General features: G+C 37.9%; 1 protein-coding gene and 1 pseudogene across 1 annotated transcript in view; one reads left to right on the top strand and one right to left on the bottom strand.

Moving 5' to 3' along the window:
- CFAP299 (cilia and flagella associated protein 299) overlaps positions 1–15,821 on the bottom strand; it is a 662,045-nt gene that overhangs the window by 449,693 nt on the left and 196,531 nt on the right. The gene's annotated exons all lie outside the window — the stretch shown is intronic.
- Positions 5,927–6,060, top strand: LOC133766163 (U2 spliceosomal RNA; annotated as a pseudogene).

The following is a 15,821-nucleotide window of genomic DNA, read 5'->3' on the forward strand; positions in this document are numbered from 1 at the left end:
TATATACATATGTATATATAAATATATATAGAGTGTATATATATATATATATATATATATATATATAAAATTTGTTTAACTCCGTTTCAGCACAACTATGCAAATTTCAGTTTTTGGCTAATACGAAAAAATTTTCTATGCATATTATTCTACAGGTGTTTACATGAACATAAATTTTTACTTCTCTGGGATAAATGCCAAAGTATAATTCTTAGGGTGTATGATAATTGCATATTAAGTTTTATAAGAAAATGCCCAACTGTGTCCTAGGATAGCTGTACCATTTTACATTCTCACCAACAATATCTGAGTGATCAAATTTCTTCACATCCTTGCCTGCATTTGGTGTTCTCACCATCTTTTGTATTTGCCATTGTGACAGTTAAAGATTGATAATTCATTGTGATTTCAATTTACATTTCTCTAAAGGCCAATGAAGAATATATTTCCTTGTGCTTGTTTTCCACCTATCTATCCTATTTGTTGAAATCTGTTTTCATATCTTCTATGTTTTATTTAATTTTCTTTAAACATGTTTTCATTTTTAACTTTTGAGAGTTCTTCATACGATTTACATACCAATGTTTTGTTGGATATGTAGTTTGCAAATATTTCCCTCCAGTCTTCTACTCACCGGCATTCACATGGCATAAGTTTTTAACTTTTATGAAGTTCAATTTATCAACTTCCATTTTATGGATAAAGCTTTTACTGTCATATCTAAGAACTTTTTTTTATTACTTCTAGATTAAAACTTTCCCAAAATTTTTACCTAAAAATGTTAGTTTTACATTTAACTCTATTACTCATTTTGATTTCACATTTGGGTAAAGTTATGAGGTTTATTCAGGTTGAGATTTTTATTATTTTGGCCTGTGGATGTCCAATTGCCCCAACACCACTTGTTGAAACAGCTATCAATTCACCATTGAACTGTTTTTGCACCTGCATCAAAAGTTAGTTGAGCATATTTGTATGAGTCTATTTCTCGGTTATTTCTGTTCCACTTATCAGTATGTTGCTCTACTAACACTAAATTAGTGTTTCTATGTAGTACTGCAAAGCTTAATAGTGGGAAGAGGGCCGGCGCCGCGGCTCACTAGGCTAATCCTCCGCCTTGCGGCGCCGGCACACCAGGTTCTAGTCCCGGTCGGGGCACCGATTCTGTCCCGGTTGCCCCTCTTCCAGGCCAGCTCTCTGCTGTGGCCAGGGAGTGCAGTGGAGAATGGCCCAAGTGCTTGGGTCCTGCACCCCGTGGGAGACCAGGATAAGCACCTGGCTCCTGCCATCGGATCAGCGTGGTGCGCTGGCCGCAGCGCGCCTACCGCGGCGGCCATTGGAGGGTGAACCAACGGCAAAAGGAAAACCTTTCTCTCTGTCTCTCTCTCTGTCCACTCTGCCTGTCAAAAAAAAAAAAAATAGTGGGAAGAGGGGCAGAGTGATTCCTTCCATGTTTTTTTTCTTTGTCAAGGTTGGTTTAGTTTTCTCTTCAGTTAATACCTTACATTCAACTTTTAGAATAAGTTTGTCTGTATCTACAAAAGATCTTGGTGGGATTTTGATAGACATTTCAATAAACCAATAGCTCATTTGGAAAAGCTGTCATCTTTGTTCTGTTGAGCTTCTCAGTCCATGAAGACAATCATATTTTTCATTTTATTTATATGTTTGATTTATTTCATTGAGATTGTTTTAATTTCCTGGCATAAAATTCCTACATGCTTGCTAAGTGTAAACCAAATATTTCTTTTTTTAAGGAGGCGGGGATATATATAATAAGTGGTATTATGCTTCTAATTTGTTCATTTCCACATGCCTAATGTTAGGATACGAAGTGGAATTATTTTGTGTGTGTGTGTGTTGAGAGTGTATCATGCAACCTTATTAGTTTAAGAATACACTAATTAGTATCACTTAGAAGTTTGAATTCGGGGCCATAATTGTGGTGCAGCAGGTTAAACCACTGCCTGAAGTGCCAGCATCCTATATGCACCAGGGTTCCAGTCCCAGCTGCTCTACTTCTGGTCTATCTCTGTAAATGCCCCGGGGAAAGCAGGAAAAGGTGGGCCAAATCCTTGGGCACCTGCCACCCATGTGGAAGACCAGGGTGAAGCTCCTGGCTCCTAGCTTCAGTCTGGTCCAGCCACAGCCAACGTGGCCATTTGTGGAGTAAACCAGTGGATGAAGAATCTCAATCTCTCAATCTCTCTCTCTCTCTCTCTCTCTCTCTCTCTCTTCGCTTCTTGCTCTAACTCTGCCTTTCAAATAAATAAATAAATCTTTTTTAAAAGTTTTAATTCATTTGTTAGTTTGAGGAGGAATACTGGGTAGATTTCTTGGAATTTTCTATGGAGAGTATCATAACACCTGCAAATATTTTTTCCATTTCAATCTAAGCTTCTTTTATTTCTTTGTCTTGTCTTATTGCAGAGACTAAAACTTGTAGTACTATATTGAATAAGAGTAATGAAAGTGGACATCTTTTTTATGAGTTCCAATAGTCTCTCAGTGAAGTCTTTTGGATCTCCTATATATAGAATGATGTCATGTGCAAACAGGAATAGTCTGACTTCTTCCTTTCCAATTTGTATCCCTTTGATTTCCTTTTCTTGCCTAATGGCTCTGGCTAAAACTTCCAGGACTGAGAAGCAATGATAAGAGTGTGCTTTCTTGTCTTGTTCCAGATCTTACTGTGAATGCTTCCAACTTTCCCTATTTCAATAATATGCTGGCTGCAGGGCAGTTTGGTACAGTGGCAGGATATAAAATTAACACACAAAAATCAATAGCCTTTGTATACACAGAAAATGCCAACACTGAGAAAGAATTTTTAAGATCAATCCCATTCACAAAAGCTGCAAAAAATTAAATACCCTGGAATAAATTTAACCAAAGATGTGAAAGATCTCTATGATGAAAATTACAAAGCATTAAAGAAAAATAGAAGACAAAAAAAAAAGAACAGAAAAATCTTCCATGTTCATAGATTGGAAGAATCAGTATCATCAAAATGTCCACACTACCAAAAGCAATTTACAGTTTCAATACAATTCCAATTAAAATACCAATGACATTCTATGTAGATCTAGGAAAAAAGGTGCCAAAATTCATATGAAAACACAAGTGATCCTGAATAGCTAAAGCAATCTTATACAACAAAAACAAAGTTGGAGACATCATAATACCATATTTCAAGTCATACTACAGGACAGTTATAATCAAATAGCCTTGTAATGGTAGAAAAACAGACTTGTAGACCAATGGAACAGTATAAACTCCAGAAATCAATCCACACAGGAAAAACCAACTTATATTTGACAAAGGAGCTAAAATCAATCCCTGGAGCAAGGATAGTCTCTTCAACAAATAGTGCTGGGAAAACTGAATCTCCACATGCAGAAGTATAAAATAATGGCCCCCACCTTACAGCTTACACAAAAATCCACTCAAAATGGATCAAGGATCTAAATCTACAACCTGATACCACCAAGTTACTAGAAAACAGTACGAGAACTCTACAAGACATTGGCAAAGGCAAAGACTTCTTGGAAAAGATCCCTGAAGCACAGGCAATCAAAGCCAAAATTAACAAATGGGATTACATCAAACTGAGAAGCTTCTGCACTGCAAAAGAAACATTCAGGGCGCCAGTGCTGTGGTGTAGCAGGTAAAGCTGCCTCCTGCAGTGCTGGCATCCCATATGGGCACCGGTTCAAGACCTGGCTGCTCCACTTCTTATCCAGCTCTCCGCTATGGCCTGGGAAAGCAGTAGAAAATGGTCCAAGTGCTTGGGTCCAGCACCTACATGGCAGACCAGGAGGAAATTCCCGACTCCTGGCTGCGGATTGGCCCAGCTCCAGCCTTTGCATCCATTTGGGAAGTGAATCAGTTGATGGAAGATCTGGCTGTGTAACTCTGCCTTTCAAATAAAAATATTAAAAAAAAAAACACTCAGCAAAGTGAAGAGGTAACTGACAAAATGGGAGAAAATATCTGTAAACTATGTAACAGATAAAGAATTAATATACAGATTCTATAAAAAACTCGAGAAACTCAACAACAACAACAACAAAACAAAAATCTAGTTAAGAAATGGGCAAAGGCTTCAACAGGCATTTCTCAGGAGAGGAAATTCGAATGGTCAACAGACACTTGAAAAAATGCTCAGAATCACTAACCATCAGGAAAAAGCAAATCAAAACCACAATGAGGTTTAGTTAGAATGGCTTTCATACAGCAATCAACAAATGGAAAATGCTGGCAAGGATGTGGGGAAAACATACCCTAATCCACTGCTGGTGGGAATGTTGCAGCCACTGTGAAAGACAGCATGGACATACCTCAGAAATCTGAATATAGACCTACCATATGACCCAGCCATCCCCCTCCTGGGAATTTACCCAAAGGAGAAGACATCAACATATGGAAGAGTGATCTCTACCCCCTATGTTCAATGCAGCTCAATTCACAACAGCTAAGGTATGGAATCAACCCAGATGCCATCAAATGATGACTAGATAAAGAAATTAGAGTGGATATTTGCACTAGAGAGAACTATTCAGCTGTAAAAAAAAAAAATGGAATGTTTAACAAAAAAAATGGATGCAACTGGAAACCATTGTACTTAGTGAAAAAAAGCCAGTCCCAAAAAGGCAGATATCGTATCTTCCCTCAGCTGGAGTAACTAATAGAGTACAATGTAACATACTGGAGTGAAATGGACATTTTGAGATTTGATGATTATTTACAACCCTTGTCTCTACTGTTGAGGAACAGTGCTTTTTTTTCTTCATACTATTTGATGAACTCTTGGTCTAGGGTTGTCCTTATGAGTCTAAAGTATACTGACAATAAATCTTTGTAAAAATTAATAATGGGAATAGGAGGGGAAGGAGGAAGAAGGGTAGGAGAATGGGCAGAAGGGAGGATGGGTCGGGAAGTATCACTATGTTCCTAAATTTGTATATAGGAAATACATAAAACTTATATATCCTAAATAAAATTTTAAAAATAAAAATAAAAAAAGAAAGTGGACATCCTTATCTTGTTTCCTTTGATTCAAAAATGCTCCCTCCCTCCCCACTCACGGGAAAAGCCTTCATTATTCCACCATTATGTATGAGTTTTGCTAATTATTTTTGGTAGGTTCTCTTCTTCAAGCTGAGATGATTCTCCTCTATTCTTAACTTGCTGCGAATTTTTAACATAGAAAGGCACTGAGTTTTGTCAAATGCTTTTTCTTTGGCAATGATATTTTCTTTTTTAGCTTGTTGATATGGTTGATTACACTGACTGATTTTGAGTACTGAATGAGACTTTGCATACCTACAATAAATACTACTTGATCAAGGTATATAACTCATTTCATATACTATTTCATTTATTTTACTAATCTTTTTGAAGTTTATTTATTTATTTGAAAGGCAGAATTACACAGGCAGGGGGAGACAGAGCTTCCATTTGCTGGTTCATTCCCCAATGGCTACCAACAGCCAAGAGTGGTTCGTTGAAGCCTGGAGTCTGAAACTCCATCCAAGCCTCCCACATGGGTGCAAGAGGCCCGTGCACTTGGACCATCTTCCACTGCTTTCCCAGGCACCATAGCTGGGAGTTGGATGAGAAGTGGAGCTGCCAGGACTTGAACTGCAACACATACCGGATGAAAGTGTCCCAGGCAGTAGCCCAAGTCACTGTGCCATAACACCGGCCTTTAGTTTACTAATCTTTTGTTGAAGAACTTTGTGTCTAAGTTCATGAAAGAGATTGGTCTGTAGTCTTCTTTATTTGTACTATTTTTGTCTGATTTTGGTGTTAGGGTAAAATTGGTATTTTAAAATACGTTGAGAAGTATTCCTACCACATTTATTTCCTGAATGAGATTGTGTGAAATTTACATTAACTTTTCTTTAAACATATATTATAATTCATTGCTTCTTGGCCTTTTGGCTAAGATCAAGTGTAATGTATATTACAATTTTCCACTGTAACTTTCTGGATCTGGAGATGTCTTTCACAGAAGTACTAAATTATGAATTCAATTTCCTTAATAATTATAGGGTTATTCAGATTATCTAGTTTATCCTGAGTTTTGTAGTTTGTGGCTTTCAAGGAATTGGTCCCTTTATTCTGCATCATGAAATTTGAATATAAAATTATAATACTGGTTTACTTAACATTTATTAGTTATAGGATCTGGAGTGATATCCCTTATTTCATTCCTGATATCATCTATTTGTGTTTTCTATATTTTAATTTTTGTTAATCTTGCTATAAGCTTATTTTTATGGATTTTTGATTATTTTTCTCTATTGCTTTTTATTTTCATAATTTATGATCGTATTAACTTATTTATTTCATAATTTATTTTCTTGATTTCTATTTCTTTAATTTCTGCTCATAGCATTATTATTCCCTTATCTTGCTTTGGGTTTCTCTTGCTGTTATTTTTCTGCATTCTGAAGTAGAAGCTTATGTTATTTACTTAATATCTCACCTTATTTCCAGTGGAAGCATTTAGTTTTCTAAATTGCCTCTTTTGCTTTTTTTCATAGTATTCCACATATTTTAATGCTGGATTTTCATTTTTAGTTCAGTTTTGCTTCTGGTTTTTAATTTCCTTTTATTCCACCAATCCTTTCCATAAACTGAGTAACTTACAACAAAGTCACTTATTTCTCATGGGTCTGGAGAATGAGAAGTCCAAGATCTAGGTGTCAGCAGATTTGGTGCCCGATGAAGGCCCACTCTCTAATTCATAACTGGTGCCTTTTTTACAATGACCTCCCATGATGGAAGTGGCAGAGATCTCTTGAGGTCTCTTTAACAAGGGCAGTAATTCCATCCTGGAAGTAAGAGCCTTCAACTCCTAATCAATTTCCAAAGATCCTACTTCCTAATACCACCTCCTTGGGGTTTAGGATTTCAACATAGGATTTTTAAGGGGGCTCAAGGATTCAGGCCATTGGCAATAGTAGAGGCGCAGAGATGAGTAAAACACGGACCCTATGCTAATTCATGGTTGGCTTACATAGGACAAACCAGAAACAGAGCCTGGGAGTCGACTGGGATACTTAAAAGGGAAAAGCAGTGAGAGGAGTGGGGTAAGTCAGAGGATAAGTATGGCAAGAGTGTGAACTCAGACTTCGTCTGATCCCAAAGGAGACCCACAAGGTATTTAGGAACAGGCATAGTGCCACAAAGTGGTCCCAATTTGAGGCAAGGGATCTGTTGTTTCTGTCTCTGTAAGAAAATAATTCTCTGGAGAATATCAACTGTAGGCCATGAGCAGCCAACACTCACATCAGCTAGGAGATGGGTTAACTGGTTGGGAAAAGAAATTTGTTTGTGGGGCCGGTGCTGTGGCACAGCAGGTTAACACCCTGGCCTGAAGCACCGGCATCCCATATGGGTGCCGGTTCTAGGCCCGGCTGCTCCATTTCCGATCCAGCTCTCTGCTGTGGCCACGGAAAGCAGTAGAAAATGGCCCAAGGATTTGTACCCATGTGGGAGACCCGGAAGAAACTCCTGACTCCTGGCTTTGTATCGGCACAGCTCTGGCCGTTGCGGCCAGTTGGGGAGTGAACCATCAGATGGAAGACTTCTTTCTCTCTCTCTCTCCCTCTCTCTCTCCCTCTCTCTCTCTTCCTCTCCTCTATCTGTGTAACTCTTTCAAATAAATAAATAAATCTTTAAAAAAAGAAATTTGTGTACCAATTAAAGCCATCTAGTAAACTAGGTAGATGAGAGTCAACACAGAGTATAATCCAGTATCATAATTCACAAAGCTTGGGGGGAAAAAAAGCATAACAGGAAGAAAGAACAAAATCTTCCTGGGACAGATGAGTAAGGCTTACCATATAATTTGCAGGACCCACTACAAAATGAAAATATGGAGCATTTTATTCAAAATTATTAAAACATTCATGACGGTGAAAGAGCATTAAGCCAAGGAAGAGGCCCTTCTAAGTGTAGGACTCAACACAACTGCATAGTAACTCACCCATGAGGCTGACCTTGATGGAGAGAAGTCTGTGAATAACGAGAAGCATACAAGATTGTGAAGATGAATTTAAAGCTCCATTCTGTATTTTATGGGGAAATTTCTGGGCAGAGGATGATCAGAGAAAACATTCTATGACAGATTCCAAGTTTTTTCCAGGCAATTTAGATGCCTTATCACTCATATCAATGAAGCAAAATGTTCTTTCTTCAAAAAATAAAATGATACTCCAAAATTTTTGTGAAAATGGAATTAAAATATAAGTATTTTGGTGCAAAAATTTGAAATCACATACATAGGCTGCTCAGAATGTGTATTTTCCTTGAACTTTTTGAAGACTCCTCATATGATCATTTTCTGTTGCTAACTAGTTAAAAATAACATCTGTAGTATTCAGTTCTATGCGAAGAAATAATTATGTATCCCTAATGAATAATGTTCTTCAAGTTATTTATGGTCTGATAAATTCTGTTGCTAGTTACAATGTTTCAGAAATAAGAGCATAACACAGAGTTCCAATATTCACACTCAGAGGTCAAAATTCAGACTTGAGTAGGAAAAACTATTCTGAATACATATGACAATATATTTTCTACCACAGTCCACGTTCACACTTGATAAAACATTTTGATATTTATTCAGTTTTAACTTTCAGCCTTCTACACTTAAAAGCAAATGAATCTTAAAATTTTGTTCCTTCTATATGCAGTCTGTCTATAAATGCTCATATTAAATTCTACCTTCTTTACTGAAATTTGTTCTAAAATACTTCCACACAACTTAGAGATTTAATATATATTTCACAGACTATAAGCTAATAAAATATAGAATACCATGCTGTTATTTTTATAGGGTGTTTAAGACTAAAATTAAATAATTCACATATTTAGAGTTTATGTTCCAATTCTGTATTAGATTTATGGCACCCACATTTGGGCATCTATGTCCAACCACACTTTGTCCAGGAGTTTAAACATCACCTTTCCTCTTCTCTTTCATTAATCACCAAGATCAGCAGGGAAACAGTATTTAGATGCAGGAAAAACTAACCTTCAGCTCTAGAAATCTGTGGTTCTGAGTCTAAAAAGTGCTCTCAATCACGCCCCATATTGCTTTGTTGGCAGCCTGACATCTGGCCTGTTCTGGTGTCTGGAGAGCTGTGTTCCAGAATAAACCCATAAACTTTGAGGGGAGGAGGCAATTCACCACGAACTTGGGAATTACTCAGTGTTGGGTCTGGAAGTCTGAAAATCTCTGAGTGTGGATTTTATTTATTAATTACTAGGTTCAACAGATGGGAACTTATTTACTTATGATATTTTTAATATAATGGAGAGTATCTAGATTCTTCTTTTGTGTAGATCTCAAAGATCCCCAAGCTTAAGGCAATCTCACTTCTGGAGTACCTGCAGAAAATACTTCTGCCAATCAGAGCTTCATAAAGTCCAGCCATATTACAACCAAGTGACCCCTGGAATTCACCTAAATAGGCAATTATTTCATGTGATTTTAGTAGCTAAAACTTTCAGTATGTCAAGAAAGATACATGTGAAGCAACTATAAAGTTTCATTCACAAATATAGTCATGTGAGAAAATAATCCTTTATTTTTCTATGAAAATTTAATTTTTAAATTCCTTCCATCTCCAGCTATTTTTACTCAGGTTTGAGTCTAAATGTCAAGGGTCCAATGCAGTGTTAAAGCACAAGGTTCAAGGGTGCTCCTTGGTGTCCAGGTTAGTACCCATGATATCTGGTCTGATCCTTGAAAGTCTACTAAGGATACAATTCTGTAAAATATGACTCTCATCACAAAGTCCTGTCCAGCAACCTTCTCCAGTGTCTGAGGACTTACTCAGTCACAGCAGCTCATACTGAGCCACAGGAAGGTTTTAGAGTCAGCATGAGGGCAGTCTGCTAAAAGGTCCTTAAAAGCCAGTGTCCTGAGCCTTTCCATGGACATAAGCTCTAATTCTTTTCTACTTGAGGTTTCTATTGCTCCTTACCTGGGATTCATTTAGTGGAAGAAGGCAGTCAGTGTGGCTCCTTCCTCAGGATCCCCCAGACTTAGTCAAAGACTTCATCACGTTTCCTTTGACTTTCTTGCCAAATCAAAAATATCCCCCAGTTTTTCCTTTTTCCCATCATCTTCCTCAGTACTCTCTTATCTAGAGCAATGAACAAAGATCCCCTGGTGTACTAAACAGTGTATGAGACACAGGCTATAAAGAAGTCTTGAAGTTTTTAGAGTCTAAACCTTTGGAGCAGAGGTTAAGATCCCACTTGGAATGTCCACATTCCTGGCTTCAAGTCCTGGCTCCACTTTGGATTCCATCTTCCTGCTAATGTATAATCTAGGAAGTAACAGGAGATGACTCAAATTTTTGGGTCCCTGCCACCCATGTGGGAGACCAAGATTGAGTTCTGGGTTCTTGGCTACAACCTGGCTCTGTGATGGCTGTTGAGTATTTGAAGAGTGAACCAATGAATAAAAGATATCTTCCTCCTTGTCTGTCTATCTCTCTCTAATAAAAATATTTTTAAAAAGAGATCTTGAAAAATAAAGCAGATTATATTTTTAAAAAACTATCTATATTGATGAAATGTTTATGGGCTGGTCTGCCAACATTATACAAACACATTTACGCAGATCTTTAATGAAGTGGTTAAGTCCAAAATTGGTCCTTAAATTGATATAACTTGTTTATTAATATACTGTAATCAACTACTTTTGCATTAATGTATTTGCATGCATTGTATAAGTAGAATAAAAGCATGACATTTCCTCTATCCAACTGTACTGAGAAACAATAGCTCCATTTATAAGCACATTTTTTCAGATAGCCAGTGATCACAAACATTAAAAAAATCAAGTTTATTTTCACAATTTTAAGAAACTCTTCCTAAAATATGTATTTTATTCCTTCTATAATGAGTGTTCTTTACAGCACTGCGGGGAGGGCAGGTGGCCAAGATTAGCCTCACTGAGAAAGTGACATATCAGCAGAGATGAAGCTATGGGTAAAACTGCTAAGGCAAAGCATGATGTGGAGGAAGAGTATTTTGGGTAGAAGGAATAGCAAGAACAACATTCATGAGGAGGAAGCTTGCCTGAGATGTTCCAAGTCAGTGTAGCTGCAGTTAAGTGAGGGATGGGGAGGTTAAAAAGAGGTAATGTCAGAGAGCTGATGAGAAGCCATTATGAGTACTTGATGTTGTGATGAGAAAAGAATATAGTCAAGAGCAGAGGGCACAAAGCAAAGCAACCAATTAGAAGACTAGAGAATATGATACATAGTATCACAGGCCAGCAATGATATTACCTTGAACAGGGAGAGAACAATGAAGATGTGAGGTTCATGTTTTAAAAAATAAATAAAAGATTTCTTATTTGAAAGCAGAGTTACAGAGAGAGAGAGAGGGATACAAAGAGGAAGAGAGATCTTCCATTTGCTGGTCCAACCCCAAAAATGGCTACAACAGCCAGGGCTGAGCCAGGCCAGAGCCAGGATCCAGGAGCTTCTTCAGAGTGTCTCCTATGAGTGGCAGGTCCCAAGGACTCATACTATCTCTGCTTTTCCAAGCACATTAGCAGAGAGATGGATCAGCAGTGGAGCTGTTAGGACTTTAATCAGCACCCATAAGGAATGCCAGCATAGGTGGCAGCTTTACCTGTGATGCCACAATGCAATGTACATCTTACATGATTTGCTGACAGATCTAATTGCGGGATGATATTTAGAGAAATCAATATATCTCTAGCACTTTTTGTCTGAAAAACTAGACAGAAGGATTTTCCATTTACTAATATTGGAAAGCCTTTGCAGAATGTTTAGAGGTGAGATGTTAGAGGTTCAGTATTGAGGGTGGGCATTGGGCACAACAGGACAATACAAAGAATGCTGCGCCCTATATTGTAGCGCCTGGATTCAAGTTCAACCTCCACTTCCAATTACAGCTTCCTGTCTATGTACACACAAGGAGGCAGAAGGTGATAGCTCAACCTAGTTAGGTCCCCACCACCCACATGGTAAACCCAGATAATGCTGACAGCCTGTAGCTTCAACTGGGCCTGACCTCAGCTTTTAGGGCCATTCATAGAATTAACCAGCAGGTGGGAGAAATTTCTCTCTCTCTCTCTCTCTCTCTCTCTCTCTCTCTCTCTCTCTCTCTCCAAATAAACTTAGGGGGAAAAAGGTTTAGTTTTGGAAACGGTAAGTTTGAGATGCCTAGCAGACATCTAAGTGGAAATGCCCAGTAAGCATTTGAATTCAGAGTTTAGGAGAGCAATCTGCATTGAAGATACAAATTTTTAGGTGTTAACAGGCAAAGGCCTTAACTCCAAGGTACACCAGCATTTCTAAGTGTGGAATATGAAAACTAATCACTTAGTGAGAATGAGAAGGAATGACCAGTGAAGAAGGACCAAACTGTGTGATTTCTGTGCAAGAGTCTTGGGAGTCAGTGGGATGTTGTTTCAAGAATAAAGTGATAATCTCTAGATCTGAGAATCAACATGGATTTAGCAACATGGAGACCTCAACAACAAGACTTTCACTGGAGAGGGGAATTTAAAAGGAAGCCTGGTTAGTGACAGATCAAGAAAGAAAAGCACTGCAATTTTCTGATAGGAAAAACAATTGGGTATGATTCTACTTAAAACAACTTATCTTAAGCCACTCCAGAAAGTATTTCTAATAGCTTGGCTTATTAAATATCATCAACTCTGAGATAAAATGGTAATATTCCTGGTCACAAAGATAGTTACAAAATAAGCTCCAAAAAAGCTCATAAATTTTAAAAAGGTGAAATAACACATTTAACTATGTTTTTATTGATAATTTAGTAAAGGGCAACTTTATTTAGTATCAATGGTTTTATTTATTTACTTATTTATTTATTTATTTATTTATTTTGAAAGAGTTACACAGAGAGAGGAGAGGCAGAGAGAGAGAGAGAGAGAGGTCTTCCATCTGCTGGTTTACTCCCCAATTGGCCGCAACAGCCAGAGCTGTGCTGATCTGAAGCCAGGAGCCAGGAGCTTCTTCCGGATCTCCCATGCAGATGCAGGGGCCCAAGCATTTAGGCCATATTCTACTGCTATCCCAGGCCTAAGCAGAGAGCTGGATCGGAAGAGGAGTAGCCGGGACTAGAACCGGCACCCATAAGGAATGCTGGCGCTTCAGGCCAGGGGTTAACCCACTGTGCCACATCGCTGGCCCCAGTAGCAATGTTTTTAAGACAACAGAAAGCAAAAATATTTTCAATCTATTAAATTGTAAAATTAGATAAAAATTAACTAGTTCAAGAAATAAAAATATATTTATACATTATTGATCAATAAATTTGAATATAAGTTTTAAGTGAGAAAAGAACTTAGACACAGGATGCATAAATATCTTAAAGAGCTTTACTGTAAAGGAGAACAGAAAATTAGATGTTTGGTCCCAACACAGTGGTATATGATGAGAAAATTTATAGCATATTTAACTTTTGGTGTGAATGACCTAATAGCAATAGAAAAGTTTATGTTGAAAGTAGAGAGAGTGTCTGAGCAACGCCCTTGAGTTGGCAACAAAAGACAAAATCTAGTGCACAGCAGAGAGATTAGCCTTTAATCAGAGCACAATCAGCACTAAGGAAAACAGGATAACAAAGTATATGCATAAAAATCTATGTGATGAGTTATTGTCATGGTGATAGTTTTTGTAATTTTTATTCTGATTGTTTCAATTTCCTCAATAAGATGTGAAGAGAAGTTGTCAGTCGAGAGTGAGGATGATAGGGTGGTAGTGTCCGGAGCAGTTTAGAAGTCATCTACAAGATTGTCAGGGCAAATGGACTATATCCATGGAATAGGATTACCTACTAACACTAAGGATACATTCAGGTTAGTAATTGTGAATTCAGAATGAGTTTTGATAGCTTTCATGTTTTTGGGACATATTCATTTGCATAGGTACACACAGATGGTAACTTGAGCATGGAATTTCATCAAGTCTGGGATTTTTACCAACTGAACATGAGAAGAGTGAGAAATGGACAAGGAAGTAAGCAGTAGAATCTACAAATGAGCAGTTGAAACATAAAATCTAAATTGGATAACTGAAAATGGAGCACAAGAGAGAAATGTGAGAAAACAGTTGTCATAAAAATAAGGCGACTGCAGATCCTTATGAGTTAGAAAATTTTGGAAACTGATATGGTGGAGGAAATGAGCTAAAAATATATAGTAGTTATAGAATTTTATCCTTAAAATTGAGATCCAAGATGGGCTGAAGCTACTGATGATAAGCTCAGAGTTGTGACATTAGAAGAAAAGGACTGGGGCTGGCGCTGTGGCACAGGGGGTTAAAGCCCTGGCCTGAAGCGCCGACATCCCATATGGGCACAGGTTCATGTCCTGGCTTCTCCTCTTCCGATCCAGCTCTCTGCTATGGCCTGGGACAGCAGTAGAGGATGGCCCAAGTCCTTGGGCCCCTGCAACCACATGGGTGACCTGGAAGAAGCTCCTGGATCGTAGCTTCAGATCGACACAGCTCCGGCCGTTGTGGCCATCTGGGAAGTGAACCAGCAGATGAAAGACCTCTCTCTCTGTCTCTACCTCTCACTATAACTCTGTCTTTCAAATAAATAAAGTAAATCTTAAAAAAAAAAGTGAAGGAATGAGTCAGACAGGAGAGGAGGACAAGGATTTCATAGACTAGGACCATGGAAGATATTGAAATCACCTGAAAATATTTTACAAAAACTGCAATACTCAACTATCAAAGTATAAATAATGTTCAACTACTGTATTGGTGAATTAAATTTCATGATAGGAGAAAGCTTGAAATCTAATGATAAAAGAAATAATAGAGGAGTTACCTACTCCACATCAAACTTAGTCTTATCTCCCTGGCTTTTCTTATTTTTTATACTCCTTCTATGTGTATGTATCACTGCTTACATAAAATCTATGTCAGAATACTGGTTTTCTAGTAAAACACTTTAGATGGTGATTTCAGTTATTAACTACCATTAAATTGTTTATAAAGGTAAAACAATTTGATACCATGATAGAGGCATTACAGGGTTAATACAAGTCAATTCTTATTATGAATTTCTCATCTTGTTTATTTCATTACAGAGAAAATGAGTCAAACAGAAAATTATTTTTATAGGACCATATATTCAATAGAATTGGTCAAATTACAAAAAGATAATTATCATTCTACCTACAATTTGGGACATGCTCAATCAGACTTGCCCCTAATGGTAGAGTTAGAAATGTGCCAGGGGATTTCCAATACAATCCCATCAAGGTGGCATGTACCAATGCCATCTCTCTAGTCCAAGTGATCAATTTCAGTTCACAATTGATCACACTGATAGGTCTAAGAGTCAAAGGGATCACACAAACAAGGCTAGTGTCTGCTAATACTAACTGATAGAATAAAAAAGGGAGAGAGAACGACCCAACATGGGAAGCGGGACACACAGTAGAATCATAGAATGGCAGATGTCCTAAAGAGCACTCTGGCCTCAGAATCAGCCCTTAAGACATTCGGATCTGGCTGAAGAGCCCATGAGAGAATTTTAGGCATGGGAATCCAAGACACTATGGAAAAAAAAGAGGACCTAAGTGAAAGATTTCTGCGAGTGAGATCCCAGTGGAAAGAATGGGGCCATCAAAGGAGGAGGTACCTTTCTCTGAAAGGAGGAGAGAACTTCCACTTTGACTATTACCTTGTCTAAATAAGATCAGAGTCGGCGAACCCTAAAGGCTTCCATAGCCTTGGCAACTCATGACTAGAGCCTAGGGAGATTACTGACGCCATAAA

This window comes from Lepus europaeus, chromosome 8, assembly GCF_033115175.1.
Source record: "Lepus europaeus isolate LE1 chromosome 8, mLepTim1.pri, whole genome shotgun sequence".
NCBI lineage: Eukaryota > Metazoa > Chordata > Mammalia > Lagomorpha > Leporidae > Lepus > Lepus europaeus.